Below are 16,683 nucleotides of genomic sequence, written 5' to 3' on the forward strand. Positions count from 1 at the left end.
GAAAAAATATTTATCTGGCCCCTTTCTGCCTTCCCAGTCTTCTTTCATTTACTCCCCTTCACATACTCTTACAAATGAGATAATATTTGTAAAGCACTTAACACAGTGCCTGGAACACAGGAGACACGGTTCCCTTCCCCTTCCCTACTCTGGTGTTTCCAGCAACACTGGTCACTTGGTTATTTGTTGAAGGGGCTATTCATTCCATCTCCAGACTGTGCTTTTGCCTGGCTGTCTCCCATGCCTGGAATGTTTGACCATCTCACTTAAGACTCAGCCCAGATCCCACCTTCTGCTAGTGCCTTCCCTCCGAGATCCATTTTCATTTATCTATCTAGCTTGTTGATACAGAGTTGTTTGCATGCTGTCTCCCCCATTAGACTGGGAGCTCTTTTGAGAGCAGGGTTAAGTTTTTTTTTTACCTTTCTTTGTATCCCCAGAGCTTAGCACAGTACCTGGCACACAGTAGGTACTTAATAAATGTTTGCTGGTGATGATAATAAATAATGCTGAGTTGTTGTCGGTGGCAACTTGTTGCCTTCTCATGGGAACATTTGCCTTTTAAAAGAGGACTTGGCAAGAGGGCAATGTTTAACTCGAAGGAATGAACAACTAAAGGCCTCACGGGGAGAGCCATTGTTTTGACAGGGGATTCTTAGTTCCTCTCAAATCATCTCTTGCAGGTGATCACCTATTGCACTTGAAAATATTTTCTTCATTCATTTTGTTTTCCTAGAGTAGATGGTCAGGCAAAAATTTTTTTCTTTTCTTTCTTTCTTTCTCAAATACATTTTAATGATGTCTTTGGGTTTTACCTCATTTCCTAGAAACTTCTATTGTGACAAAGAGAAAGAATTAAGCAAAAATAGTGCATACAATGACTAATCTGCTGATATATACAGCCATGACTTTCTAGTGGTGCTCCACCTCTTTGCTGTGGGTGGGGAAGCTGATTTCTTTCAAATGAGAGTGGATTTCATTGAGAAGACTCTGAAGCACCATACCAGCCCTATTGTCAAGAGGGAATCCTTCTTGGACTCTTTTTGGAGCTAGTGTTATAGAATGAAAAGAACACTGGATTTGGAGTCAGATGAACTGGGTTCAGATCCTGAAATAGTTGGTGACCTTGGGTAAGTCACTTGACCCAGATGGACCTTCATCTTCTTTTTTTCTAAGAGGAGAGAGTTGGACTAAAAAACAAGTCTCCAGAAAACTAGTTATTGTTTTCCTTCTTTCGTGTCTTGGCTATGCTCATCCTTCCCCTCACAATATAATCTTTGTTTTTGAACTTTATTTTAATTCAAAACTTAACCAAATACAATGAGCGTTCTCATAGAGAAGAGAAAACGCAAATTATACATGAAATTGTTCATTTTTATTAGGTATACCTTACTTTAAAATAATGCTTTAACATTTGCCAAGCATCGTACATAAATTATTCTTGTTTGAGACTCACAACTACCTTGTGAGGTAGGAGCTATTATCTTCGTTTTACAGGTGAGGAAACTAAGGCGAGTTAAATAACTTGTCTAGGGTCACACTGTAAGTGTCTGAGGTGAGATTTGAACTTGGGCCTTCCTGATTCCATGTCCAATGTTCTCATACCCATCTAGCTGCCTAGGAAAAATACTTGGAATTTGACATTCACATAGAATCTCCAGGGACTCGAAAGGGATTTAAGCCAACTGAGACCTGAGGGGGAATCCCTTTTATGACATCCCTAACAAATTGTCAGCTGGCCTCTACTTTAACACCTTCGATAATGGGGAACTCATTACCTCACAAGGCAGTCTAGTTTCCTTTTGCATAGTTTAAGGGAAGCTTTTCTCGATATTAACCAGAAGGTATCCTGTTTTCAACTTCTAATTTCTCCTAGATCTGCCTTTTGGAGCCAAGAAGACCAAAGCTAATCTCTCTTCCTTGTGAAGATTTTTTTCAAATAATTAAGGGCAACTTTTTTATCCTACCTAAATCTTCCCTTCTCCAGGCCAGATATCTCCAGTTCCTTCAACTGGCCTTCAAATGGCATGATCTCAAGATCTCTCACCATCCTGGTGACCCTTCCCTAGATGGGCTACATCGTCCTTCCTAAAATATGGTGGGTACTCAGGACTGAATACAGCTCTCTACAACTGGCCTGACCCCATCCAAGTCCAATGGAACTGTTGGCTCATACTGACCTCCCAGGACACTAAAGTCTCCTGTCCTTTTGTCCGTACTGTGTCTAGCCTTCCTTCCCCTCTTCTATACTTCCGCAATTGCTGTTTTTGGACCAAGCCTGGGAATTGATTCTTCATGCCTGTGATCTCATGGATGTGGACACTTCCTCTAAAGATGTAGATCACTACCCCATCCATGCCCTTTTATGTTTGTCCCTATTATTCTGTTTTATTAGATTTTTCCTATCATTCTAGCACACTGAAAGCCTATGGGCCAATATGGCAGAGTGAGCAGAAGTATTAGAATCTAGTTCTCCTTCGGCATTTCCTTGCAAAAGATCTAGGGAATGTACCAGACTGGAATCTCATTGAGAAAGCCAAGAAGTCACCGTGTCCACAACAGCCACAGGAAGCATTCCAGTGCCCAAGGAGGGCACAGACAGAGACAGCAGGGGACTCTTGAGAAAACACTGGGCGAGGAAATGGGTGCCATCTGGCAGCTGTGTTGACCACCACCCAGTGTTGAGTCACAGATCTAGGGTGGAGAGGAATGGTCATGAACCTTGACCCTAACTCTGACTGAGCAAGGAACAAGTTCTAGGAATCATACTGGAGCTGTGCGGGTGGCTCTGATCCTGCAGTGTCTCAGACCAAACAGGAGCCTGGCAGTTTTGCCCCTCTAAACTGCACAGAGCTTCCCAGTGGGCCAATAGTGACTGAGTCAGACAGCAGTCTGCTCAAACTCCCAACTAGAAACTAAGAGAGCTTGGACCAGGAAAGCAGTGAACAGACTTCCCTGCCCCACATCCTACTACTTTGGGAGTACTGAAAGATGGCAGGCCCCAGCCAGGTCAATGGAATCAGAAGGACAGCTCAGGCCAGACATGCCTCTCCCCCAGCAAGTCTGTAGAGCCCAGCACTAACATAAATCCAATGCCAAGCAGTACCCTCAGAGAATGAGCAAACAAAAAAAGAACCTGACCGTGAAGTGCTATCATGGCAACAGGAGAGCTGAAGACAAGCACAGAAAGTGTATGAAACCTCCCACCAGGGCCTGGGTGCAAGTCTCATGGACCACAGAGTGACAAAGCCATGTTAGAACACAGGCTGTCCAGGACTTACCACTCTATCATTTTACAGAAAATGGACCCAGAGTGGGGACAAGCCTGACATAAGGCCACCAGGGGCCAACCCAGCCTCCCCAAAGCAAGCTCCCGAAGGACTCCCTAGGCAAGATGGCACAGGATTCAAAGTCCTGAGGCTCTCATTCCCATTGGAAGGGTAGGAAAAGTTCTAGAGCCTGCCCCAGTACCAAGGACTTAGACTGTTTTTCTTTTGGCTCACTTTTTTTTTATGCTTCATTCTGACCTAGTTTTCTACTTCTCTGTCAGGAGGCGGAAGGCTGGGATTCATCAACAGACTTGAGGATTCAAGACTGGTCATCACATGGTGTCAAGCTTTTGTTGAGTGCTTACCACTGGCCACAGTGGATGGAGTGTCAGAGTCAGGAAGACATGAGTTCAAATTCTACCTCAGATATTAACTAGCTGTGTGATCCTGGGTAGGACTCTTAATCTCTCTTAGCCTTCCTTTCCTCAACTGTAGAATGGGGATCATGATGGCTACTTCACAGGGTTGTTGCAAGGTCAAGTGAGCTTATACAAAAAACTTTGGAAACCTTAAAGAGCTATTACTTCTTTTACTACCACCACAACTACTACTGCTGCTGCTGCTGCCACAACTCCTACCACACGCCAGGCATTACAACGGATTGATCTGTTTCTAATGTTACAGTTTTCTCTCCTTTGTGTCACTGCAGTCACTGCATTTATAATTCTCCTGGTTCTGTTTACTTTATTCTCTATCAGTTGTTAAGATTCTTCCTTGGTTTTTCTGACTTCCTCACCTTCACTGGGTCTAACTGGTTCTAATACGGTATTCTTGCATTTCATTCCCATAGCACAATTTGTTCAGGCAGGCCCCAATCAATGGCACCCCCTTTTGTCTAATGGGTTGATTCTCCCAAGATCAGAAATTTTAGCACCCTACCTACTCCATCTCCCAGCCGCACCCCAGAGGTGGCTCTGACTCAGAGCCAACATGTACCCCCACCCCCCAGGACAGTGGGCCAACAGGACATTGTGGCCACAGCAGCTGCCCACTGCAGAGGCCTGAATAGCTTCACAGCTCACCGAAGAGATGGCTGAATTCCATTCAGGCTGAATGGGTGCCCTCCCCCCCACCCTTTTTGCTCCCTCCTCCCCCCAGATGACATTTTCATTGCAGACTAACAAGGGGAGAAATCCAATTACATCACAAAGGGGCCTCCCTAATAGACCATTCAGCGTGTGTGTGCCCAGTGGGGCCCCTGTAGAAAGGGGTTGTAGAGGGAAGCCCCAGAGCCCATCTATCAGCAGGACAAAACCCGGGAGAGCTACACTCACTCTCCCTTTGTGCGGCCCCCGGGAACCAAAAGAGCAGCAGCGGGGTTCAAGAGACAGAGAAGGAGAGAGAGTAAGGTCCTGGCAGGGAGTGTGAGTGTGAGTGTGAGCATGTGTGTGTGAGTGTGAGTGTGTGTGAATGTGAGTGTGAGTGTGTGTGAGAGTGTGAGTGTGTCTGTGTGTATGTGTGTTTGTGGGGGGAGAGATCTTTAACCTGCTGATTTGGTGATGAGGAGAAAAGGGGTGCCTCCCATCTCCAGAGACTTTAGGATGATGAAAAGGAAGTGAAGGACGTCGTGTGGTACAGTTCAAAGAGCATTGATCTTGGGAGCAGGGGCTGAAATGCTCTCCCTGTCCTACACTACCTCTGTGACTTCTGTGCCTCAGTTTCCTCATCTGTAAAATGAGGGACTACTTGCCTGTGAGGTCCCTTCCACTCTCCACTTCCATGACCCCATCTGCGGCACGATCAAACTCTGGAGAGTAAGGGTGGGGAGGGCCACTAACCTTGCTCTCTCTTGGTGGGCTATCCGGGCTCACCTAGTTCAGCCTTGGATCTCTAAGCACATTTTTGTGCCTGGCCAGAGCAGGCCCTTTCCCCGAGCTTTAGTAGCAATAGCTCACATTTCTGAAGCACTTTCGAGTTTGTAAAGCATTTTAGATGCGTTTGATGCTCACAACAACCATGGAAAGGGGTGCTATTATTATCCCCATTTTACAGACGAGGAAACTGAGTCTCATAGATATGAAATGACTTGCTCAAGGTCAATCAATCAGCATGAATTTACTAAATGCTCGCTGTGTGCCAGGTGCAACGCTAAATGCTGCAGGGATAGTGCTTGCCCTCAAGGGGCTTAAATTCTACTGGGAAGGATACAATGTATTTTGTAGATAAGGACATACACTTTCACACTGCTACTAAGTGTCTGAGGCAGAATTTGAATCCAGATCTTCTTAACTCAATGGAGTGTGGAAGAAAGTGCCCTCAGGCTGGGATTCTGGAGAATGAGGTTCAGGTCCTGAATTTCCTACTAACTACACAATTTTTGGGAATTTACTTCCCCTCCCTGAGCCTGTTTCCTATGGAAAATCAGAGAGGATGTATCAGCTGAGTTCTACCGCTCCTTCCAGCTCTGACCTTCTAGGTTCTAAGGTCCCTCCCAGCTTTAACCTGTGTTCTAGGTTGCTCTCACCTCTGACGTTCTCTGTTCTAAAGTCCTTCCTAGCTCTGATACTGTATGCATATGAATTGTTCCAGGGTAGAAGAATGATCCAATGATATGATGACAGGCAGCAGAAAAAAATTCACCTTACCCTAAGCTGTACTGAGAGAGGCATAAGGTCCAGAAGGGGAGATGTGGTAGTTATCTGCCCTGGTCAGACCACACGCGGAATACTGTGTCTAGTTCTAGACACCGTAGTTTAGAAAGGATATAAATTGGAGAGGATCCGGAAGAGGGTGAGTCCAGTGTCGTGTGGGCAGATCCAGGGAAGAAGCTGAGGATATGTATCCTGGGGAAGGGAAGGCTCTGAGGGAGCCATGAGAGCTGGACTTGTCCCAGTTGGCCCTAGAGGGAAGAACCAAGTGAAACAGGTAAATGTTACAAAGTGAAGCAAAGTGGCAAAGTGAAGTTTGATGCTAAGAAAAACTTTCAATAAATATTTTTTGGGGGGTGGGGAGTGGTTAGGACCCATGACTGCATCAGCATGGGGACCTCTTGCTATGAAATCTCCCTCTACCAATAAATGGGTAATTTTCTGTAACTTATACTTTCTTCTTCTTCTTCTTCTTCTTCTTCTTCTTCTTCTTCTTCTTCTTCTTCTTCTTCTTCTTCTTCTTCTTCTTCTTCTTCTTCTTCTTCTTCTTCTTCTTCTTCTTCTTCTTCTTCTTCTTCTTCTCCTTCTCCTCCTCCTCCTCCTCCTCCTCCTCCTCCTCCTCCTCCTCCTCCTCCTCCTCCTTCTTCTTCTTGTTTTTTAGTCACATAAAACTCTGTGATTGATTTGGGGCTTTCTTGGCAAAGATACTGGTGTGGTTTGCCATCTCCTCCTCTAGCAAGCCTCTCACTTAGAGCAATCCAAAAAGCAAACTAGTCTGTGTAGTGGCCTTTTGCACTCTTTGAAGAGGCCTTATTTTCTCCATCTTGCAGAACATGAAGATCTTTGCAGAGCAAAATTCTCTTTTCAGGGATATCAACAGAGGGAGTTATTGTGTGGATATGAGTTGGACGAGATGGCCTCAGAGTCTGTGACTATGATACAAATTTAGGCCCACATGCCTGGAAGGAGGGACACACCATTCTGATTTCATAGGACAGTAGAATTTAGAAGTAGAAAGTCTGGATCGATCTAATGGAAGTGAACCCCGGAGAAAGGGAGTGTGATCTTCCCCAAATTACACAGCCAAATCACTACAACCACACACCACAGACCGCATTACTGTGCTTGTCTATTGTTGATTTAACGGCCTTCTTTATTACAGAGGAACAGGGTGGGGTGGCTGAGTTGCTGGACATTCATGGTTCTGAACGACCCACAGCCATCAAAGACAGACCCACATTTCAGCCAGGATTCCAACTGGATGTTGAGAACTGCAGATGGGAATGTTGCCTCATGGCGCCATCTGGTGGAATGTCTGTGTCAGTGACTCAGGGACTCTGCCTTTGGAAGTCTCTGGGAGCTCAGGGGCTTCTTAGCCCGCTCTGGGACCTGAGAGATGTTCCATCCAGTTTTCTCCTCTGGGTCATTATCCCTCTGGCTCCAGAATGGAAAGAGGAGCACAGGATTTGCCCAGTTGGAAGGGAAGTTAGTGTTCATGGTATTCTAAAGATGAGAGTGAGGCTCATAAAGGCATAGTCTTTTGCCCAAAGTCACAAGGTGGCCCTGTTAGTCAATGACAGGTAATAATGTCCCAAATTTGACCCCAGGTTCTTTGACTTCATCACAAAGCCTCTCTTCTATGTGGGAGAACAGGATATGATGGCAACAGTCATGAACAGAAGGCTGCCCTCATGTGACTGAAAAAAAAAAAGTCCTAATGTGGCAAACCCCCTCCCCTCCCCTGCTTAGCCCAAGAAGTGCCTACAGGGAGTGCAGCACCCCCCTCCCCAGAGAAAGCCCTGGGAAGAGAGAGGAAGAGAAGCAGCAGCCAATCTGGAGACCATCTGCCTTTACACTGGCTGTCTTCCATTCCTGGAATACTCACAAAATCCCTCACTTCTTTCCAGATGTAACTCAAGCATCAATTTCTGCTACCCAATGCCTCTTCTGATCACCTGTATCGCTAGTCCTGTCCATTACTGAAATCTTTGCATTTAACTATCGATATTTATTTTGTGTAGACTTACACGGGTACACATCATCTTCTCTGTTAGAATGTAAGCTCCTTGAGGGCAAAGATGGTTTTATTTTTGTTTTTGTGTGTCCCCAGCACCTAGTAGGCACTTAAATTCTTGTCTTTTGCTTGAGTGGGTACTAAATGTGCCAAGCACCAGAACCATAACAAAGGGGAGACAAAAAGACATTTGTCTCAGGTGTACCAAGCTTGGGGACCCAGAAAAATACATAAAAATGTATTTCCTGCCCCGAGCACACCATGCCATTAGACTATGGTTGAGGTATATTTTAATATTACTGCCCAAGTTTCAGTTAGTGATGGAGATACCTAGCACCGTGCTAGGTTCCACAAGGGAGACAAAAGAAATATGAACTTCTCACTGCTTTCCAGCAGTTTACACTCTTGGTAATCTAAACAAACATTCATGAATGTGCTATTGAGAGAACAGGTCCCCCAGCCCACTCTCTACTCTTATAAAAGCATTTTAACAGGGGCCTTCTAGAGATGATGTTCTTGCCTTAAAGGAATAATGGAGACCTCAGTCCAGGGTAGAGGGGACACAAGATACAGGAAAACATCGTGGGAGAGGGTATAAGAAAGATGACTAGAAGTCCCCCAGATAAAAGCTTGGGAATGATGATACTCAGTAACCAGTCTCTTAATGGTGACCTGGTGACATTTCTGTCATTTCTATTTGTACCAAGCGATGCTCTAAAAAGAAAAAAACGTTTTATTGATATTCTTTTTAAAAATACATCAGCCACTTTCTTTCTAAAAAGTAACTTTATTTATTTATTTTAGCATCCATTAAAAAAATTGAGTCCTGAATTCTTTCCTTCCCTCCTACTTCTTCCTTACCTATTGAGAAGGCAAGAAATGTGATATCAGTTATAGATGTGAAATCACACAAAATGCATTTCCATATTTACCACGTTGCAAAAAGCAAAAAAAATGAAATGAAAAAATTATGCTTCGGTCTACACTTAGACTCTATTGGTTCTCTCTCTGGAGGTGGATAACATTTTTTATCATAAATCCTTCAGAATTGTCTTGGATTATATTGATCAGATAGCTAAGTCATTCACAGTTGGTCATTGTACAATATTGCTGTTAATGTGTACAATGTTCTCCTGGTTCTGTTCACTTTACTCTGCATCCGTTCATGTAAGTCTTCCAGGTTTTTCTGAAAGCATCCTGTTCATCATTTCTTATAGCAGAATAGTAATTCATCACAATCATATACCACAACTTGCTTAGCCATTTCCCAGTTGATGAGTATCCCCTCAATTTCCAATTCTTTGCCACCCCCATAAAGCTACTATAAATATTTTTGTACATATGGGTCCTTTCCCTTTCCCTTTGATCTCTTTGGGATACAGACCTACTAGTAAGATTGTTGGGTCAAATGGTATACACAGTTTTATAGCCCTTTGGGTTTAGTTCAAAATCGTTCTCTACTAACTTTACCTCATTAGTTCATTAGTGTCACAATTTTTCCACATCCCTTCCAACATTTGTTATTTTCCTTTTCTGTCGTGTTAGCCAATCTGACATGGATGAGGTGGTACCTCAGAGTTGTTTTAATTTGCATTTCTCTAATCAACAGTGACTTAGAGCATTTTTCATATGACTGTAGAGAGTTTTTATTTCTTCTTTTCAAAACTGCCTGTTCACATCCTTTGACCATTTATCAATTGGGGAATGACTCATATTTTTATGCATTTGACTCATTTTTCTATGTGTTTGAAAACTAAGGCCTTTATCAGGGAAACTTAATGTAATTTTTTTTCTCCAGTTTCTTGCTTTCCTTCTAATGTTGGCTGCATTGGTCTTGTTTGTGCAAATTTATACAATTTTATATAATCAAAATTATCTAGTTTACTTCCTGTGATTCTCTCTATCTCTTGCTTGGTCATAAATTCTTCCCTTATCCATAGATTTGACAGATAAAATTTTCCATGCTCCCCTTATTTGTTTCTGTCACCCCGTATGTCTAAATCGTGTACCCATTTTGACCTTATCTTGTTATCCAGTGAGAGATGTTAGTCTATACCTAATTTCCATCAAACGGCTTTCTAATTTTCCCAGGAATTTTTGTCAAATATTGAGTTCTCATCCCAAAAGCTTGAATCTTTGGGTTTATCAAACACTAGATGACTACGGTCATTTACTACTATGTATTGTGTACCTAATCTATTCCACTGACCCACCATTCTATTTCTTAGCCAGTACCAGATTGTTCTGATGATTACCACTTTATCATACAGTTTGAGATCTGGTATGGCTAGGCCACCTTCCTTCACATTTTTTTTTCATTGACTCCCTTGATATTCTTGACTTTTTGTTCTTCCAGATGAATTTTGCTATGATTTCTCTAGCTCTATAAAATATTTTTTGATAGTTTGGTATAACCCTAAATAAGTAAATTACTTTAGGTAGAATTGACATTTTTTATTTTATTGATTCAGCCTATTCATGAGGAATTAATATTTCTCCAGTTGTTTAGATCTGTCTTTATCAATGTCATTTTCAATGATTCCCCTTATCCCCCATAGAATCCTCCCTTGTCAAAAATAAGTACAGTTAACGAAAAGAAATGAACACATCTGCCATGCCTAAAAAATGTATACCTCATTTTGCACCTATAGTTCACCACTTGTCTTCTAAGAGTTGGGAAGTATCCTTCACTATCAAGCCTTTGAAGTCATGATTCTAGACAAGAAATATTTCAGGAATCTCTAAGATTGTCAGTTCTGAGGGCACACAGTCCATTACTGGACTCGTGCCTGAAGCCCTTCTGCCTTGGCAGGACCTCTCAGAACTTGGACTCGGCTGGTTCTGTTCTTTCAGAGCCCAAGGACCCCTCCCCATCATGGTGGGATGATAGAGAAGGACTTCATTAGAGGAAGAGGAAAACTCCTCTCTATTCTGGAGGTCATTTGGCTGATGAAAGTCACAGGGCTGTAGGGTCTCTTGACTTCCCTCTGAAGGTTGGGAATTCCTTCCCTCCGGAGCCAGTTGCCAGGATCCAGTCCAGGGATTTAAACCCATCAGGTCAGTTTCAGCATTCTAGAGCTCCAGCTGGGTCCACAGACCATGCCCACCTTGCCAAGGGAACCATGGCTAAATTTCAGGATGTTTGTGAACTTGGTTGGGAAAAAATTACATCTTTGTTTCAATATAATTTGATTTCCTTTACGTAAATTAACATCTTCCACATGGAAAGACACAATTTGAGGAAGCTGATGGGGTCTGTCCATACACCAGACCTCCCTTACATTTGTAATCCTATGTATTTTATTTTAGGCATTTGAAAACACTCTTCTGGGAGGGACCCATCAACTTTACCAAACTGCCAAAGGGGACCCCAAAAAGGTTAAGAACTTGTGCCATAGAGAGTGGCCTTTGGCACTAGGTTTTCTTACTTAGTTTTCTTGGCCCTTGCCTAGGATTGGTCTGAAGTCTCCTTCCTTTCTGGGCCCCAGTCTTCAGTCTGTCCCACCTTCCCCTTTCTGCCACTGATACGGTTTTTCCTAGCCAACACTTTCCTCTTTTCTTCTCCTTGTTTCTGCACCCTGCAGACCATAGGAAAGCATAGTGGGCTGCGAGTACTGTGCCCATAGTGCTCCTCAGCCCTCCAGGGAACTGTGTCCTTACATCACAAGGATTTCAAGCTGGGAGGGACCTAAACAGTCATCTAGTTCAGCTTTCTTATTTTACAGAACAATAAACAAGTCTCAGACAGAAGTGACTTACCCAAGATCGCCCAGCAAGTAAGAAGCACAGCTGAGATTTATTCTCAGGGCACTCCATAAATGCTTGTTGAATTGAAGCTCCTGGGGAGGAGCAATGACTTAGGTTCTAGAGTCACAGATCCTAGCTCAGAGACCACACAGTCCAGCCCCCAGCACGACAGACGAGGAAAATGGCCATGAAGACTTCCTCCTGATGACAGCAGCAAGGACTTGGACAGGATGGAGAGAACTTGGCCTGAGAAGAGGTGGATGCTGAGTGATGGTGGCAGAAGAAGAGGCTGCAAGTGGCAGAGGGGAGTAAGGACTCCCTGACTCCCTGTGATAGTGGGTGCAAGGGAAACATTGACCAGGCATGGGGAAGGCGCCAACGGGACTCATGATAGATATCTCCCTTCTACCTGCTCTGCTACCAGTCCTGTGTGGTACCACAGTTCCCTAGGGAAGGCAGCCTATTGGGGTCAATTTGCCCTAGTGGGAAGGGCTACCCCAAAAGAAGAACTTAATGACCATAAGACCCTGGGGGACTAGTATGAAGGAGGAGGAATGGGTAGGGAGGAAGGAATCATCATCTGGAGAAAACCTTGGCTACTCCCATGCTCCTTGTGGCTCTGTCTGCTTACTCCATCCCACTGAACTACAGCCATCCTCCGTCAAATTGACTACCTACCCCAACCCCTACCCTAAGCCAATAGAAAGACTACCAAATACAAGAACATTTTGTTCTGGACCTCTGATTGGTCTAGGGAACATGCAATGAAGAAACACTTCCTACCAATGTAGATTTGTCTACTGTTCTGTGGCGCAAGGTTCTATAGAGATGCTCTGGGCAGTGAGGTTAAGACTTACCCAGGGTCATGTGGCCAAGATGGGTCAGAGGCAGAGCTTGAGCCCGGATCTTCCTGACTCTGAAGCCTGCCCCTCTCTCTCCTGCCAAGTTTTCTCCCTTATAAATACATGATGATTAATAGGATCAAAGGAATAGAATTAGTAGGGACCTTGGAAGCCATTGCCCAGCTCCAGGCCTTTAGCCACATTCTCTCTCTTCACTTCTGCCTCCCACGGTCCACTTTCCATAAGAACTCAGCTCAAGTGCTTTCTCCTGCTTGAGGTCTTTCTCCGCTTCCATTCCTAGCCCCAGTTTAGCTTCCAGTGATGGAGTTCTTAATCTTTATGGTATTGTGCACCCCTTGGTGGTCTGGGAAAGCCTATGGATTTCTCCTGGGAGTGATGTTTTAAATGCACCAAAGAAAACATATAGGCTCAACCAACCAATATTTATTAAGCTCCTACTATGTTCAAGGCATAGTGGGGACACAAAAAGAGTTGAAAGTAGTACCTGCCCCCAAGAAAATTACAATCTAATGGGGGAGGTAACATGCAAACAAATATATACAGAGTGAGTTGTACACAGGATAAATAAGAAATACAAATTGAAAGAGGGAAGGCCCTGGAATTAAAGGGGAAAGGCTTCCTGAAGAAGGTAGAACTTTAGATGGCATTTAAAGAAAGCCCTAAGTGGTCACCAGTCAGAGTTGAGGAGGGAAAGCATTCCAGGCATGGAGGACAGTCAGGGAAAAAGCCTGGAGCAGAGAGATGGAGGCCAGTGTCACTGACCGAAGAGAAAGCGTTGGGGAATAAAGTGTGAGAAGACGGGAAAGCTCGGAGGGGTCCAAGTTATGGAAGGTTTTGAATGCCAAACAGTATTTTATGTGTGCTTCTGGAAGAAACAGGGAGCCACTGAAGTTTATTGAGGTAGGTGAGTGATGTGGTCCAACCTGTGCTTTAGTGGCTCAATAGAGGGTGGATAGGAGTCGAGCGAGACTTGAGGCAGGTAGACCCACCAGTTGCTACTGCAATGGTCCAGGCTGGAGGCTATGAGGGCCTACACCAGAGTGGCGGCATCAGACAAAAGAAGGGAAATGTTGAAACATAATAGTCAAGAAAATTTAAAACACAAGTTCATGTACACCAGGTTAGGAACCTCTGTGGCCTCCCATGCCAACATTACATTTTATCTGATTTCTATACATTTTAAAAATATATCTTCATATATATATATATATATATATATATATATATATCTTCATATATATATGTATATATCTTCTCTATATTAGAATGACAGGATCGCTCCCCGAGGACAGATTCTGTTTTGCATTTCCAGTGCTCAGCACAGTGCCTGGCACACAGTAGGTGACTAATAAATGCCTGCTTGATTTAGTTTAGTCTCCTAATTTTACAGATGAGGAAACTGAGTGCCAAAGTGGTTGAGTGACTTCCCCATGGCTACCCAGGAAGCCTAGGGAAAGAGGTGGGAAAATGTTTAATGAATGAGCTAAATTAGTAAATAGGACTATTTCTATCACCTCGCAATCAGAATTCACAAGAACAATAGGTCACCGCCACAGGTTTACCAAAGACAGCCCCACCTGATGCCTGGTACCATAGAGGGACCCCAGTAGCAGTGACCTCAGCTTCCAATGTTGGCCAGCAGGTGGTGCTGGGCCCCCAGCAGCTGGGCCCTCTGGAGGCTAAGGCAGATGAAGGGAGATGGATCTGGGAGTCATTAGGGGCAGTGCAGGGGCTGGGCCCCCTCCCACCCAGGGCTTGGGGTTGGGGTGGGGGATGGGACTCAGAGCCTGGGAGCTGTGCTTCCTGCACAGGGCTCCATCTGGCCTGAGTCCCCCCTGAGTCAGTGCCTGGGTCAGCCGGCTTACTGTGGATTGCACAGACAATGACTATTGGCAATACTCATGGAGCCAGCCTGCGATCCTCCTGCTCCAGTTGGCAAAACACTGGCTCTGGCCTTCTTCGGGTCACCCCACTCATTCTGAGATCTCTAAGCATGTTCCCATTCTTGGCAACTCTGGTTTCGCTTGAGGGTTTCCATGCTAACGGGAACCTTCTACTTTAAGGAGCTCCCTTTGCCTCCATCTTTCTCCCCTTGACATCTTCCATCCCATCTCCCTCCTTTTCTGGGAGCCTTTTCTCCCGTGCTTCCCTTTCTCCTCTCTTCTGCCATCATCTATGATTTTTACTATTTTTCCCCTCCTTTTCTCTTTCCCCCTCTTCTTTTCTCTTTCTCTCCACCTTCCTCTCCATCTCTCTGCCTTTATCCCTCCCTATTCCTTCCTGTGTAATTGCTCTCTCTCTCTCTCCCTCACTCCCACATCAGATTCCACTCTGTCCCTTTTCCTTCTCTCTTTTTATCTCCTCTACCATTTAGCCTCCTCTTTCTCCACCTTCGTCTCTCCCCTCTCCTTCCTCTCTTCTTTCTTTCCCTTTTACCCTTACTTCCACACCAGACTTCTGTCTTTCCCTTTCCTATTTTCCTTTCTCCACCATTTACCCCGCCTCCTTCCCTCTCTCTTTCCCCTTCCACCTTCCTTTCTTCCTGTATAGTCTTTTTCCATCTTTACATCTCCTTTTTTTCTCTCTTCCCCTCCCTCCCTCTCTCCTTCCCTCTCTCTTTCCCCTTCCATCTCCCTTTCTTCCTGTCTGTCCTCCCTCTTTAAATCTCTCTTTCTCCCTCTCCTCCTCCACTCTTCAATCTCTCCTCTTTCCAGAACTCTCCCTTCTTCATTCCTCTTCTGTCATCTTTTCTCTCTTTCCTTTCTCTACCTTCCTCCTTTTCTCCCCATACCTTCCTCTTTCTTCCTCTTCCCTCTCTTTCCTCGCTTCTCTCTCTCCTTCCCTCCTCTCTTCCATTCTTTGTCTATCCTTTCCTCTTCTCTCCCTGCCATATCAGCCACTGTTGTATTCTTAAGTGCTGGACCTCCCCCTACCACCTCAGCTGCTACAGCAAACAGGGACAATTCCCTATGGGTTCCTAGGATGAGGTTTCCATGGCAATGGTGCATCTCTTGGCCCTGTGGTGTTTTCCAGCACTAGGCAGGTTGCCTTGGTGACTCTCACCTCATTGAAAGTGATTTGTGGGGCTGGTCCCCCACTCCCCCTCCTCCCTCATCTTCCCTCTTTCCAGAAATTCCTCCCAGCACAAATGGTCCTTCCATACACTAGTCAGGCCTGGAAATTGCCCCTCTGCCTCAATTGAGGGGCTCCTAGACAGGATCACTAAGGATGGGAAAGCATTTTATTTACATAATGTCCCCTTGGTAACTTTTTCTCCCTTACTTTATGGACAGAGGGACAAGTTCTGAATCAGCTTGGCTGAGGGGTCTGTCACAACAAAGCATAAAAATATAGGCTGAGATCTCAGGCAGTGCCAGTACCCCAGTGTCCTCCTCTCAACCCCCATTCTTCACTCACTCCCCCACCCATAATGCAAATTTAGATTCTGGCTTCCTGCCTGAGTGCAAAAATCATAGAATTTGAGGTGTGATCTCAGATTTGAATCCTGGTCCTCTGGTTTCAGAGACAGTGCTTCCTATTACCACACCATGATGACATATGGCATGCTCCCTCTGCCCCCCCCCCCCACCTCCAACACATTTTTCAAGGGATTACCTAGAGGCCAGGTTTCTTCAGAGTTAGGTTTTGAATCTATTGAGGGAGAACGGATTTGGGAAAAGGAAGATTGAGAGAGGCAGAGGAGGAGATTGGGATCAAGCTTGATTTCTACAGAATCAAAGAATCTCGAAACCAAAAGGGACCTTGGAAACTTCCAGTCCATCAAATAAGCAGTATTTAAATACCTACTATGTGCCAGGCACTCTACCAAGCTCTGAGACAAAGAGTGAAACACTCTGCTCACAAGGAATTGCATACAAAGGAGAAAGTCACATTATCTATAAGTAAATATAGATAAATACAGGGTAGTTTAGGAGGGAGGGGGCTAGTTGGGGGGATATGAAAAGCTTCCTGTAGAAAGTGGTGTTTGAGCATCAGCTTAAAGGAAGAGAAAGATTCTCTGAGATGCACTTGAGATGGGCAAATGGGATGGCCCATTGCCAAGGGAAGGTCATGGAATGCCATGTGTGAGGAACAGAGAAAAGGCCACTTTGGCCCAATCATAGAGTGATCCACAGAGAGGA

Source organism: Trichosurus vulpecula, chromosome 8, assembly GCF_011100635.1.
Source record: "Trichosurus vulpecula isolate mTriVul1 chromosome 8, mTriVul1.pri, whole genome shotgun sequence".
NCBI classification, from domain to species: Eukaryota; Metazoa; Chordata; class Mammalia; order Diprotodontia; family Phalangeridae; genus Trichosurus; species Trichosurus vulpecula.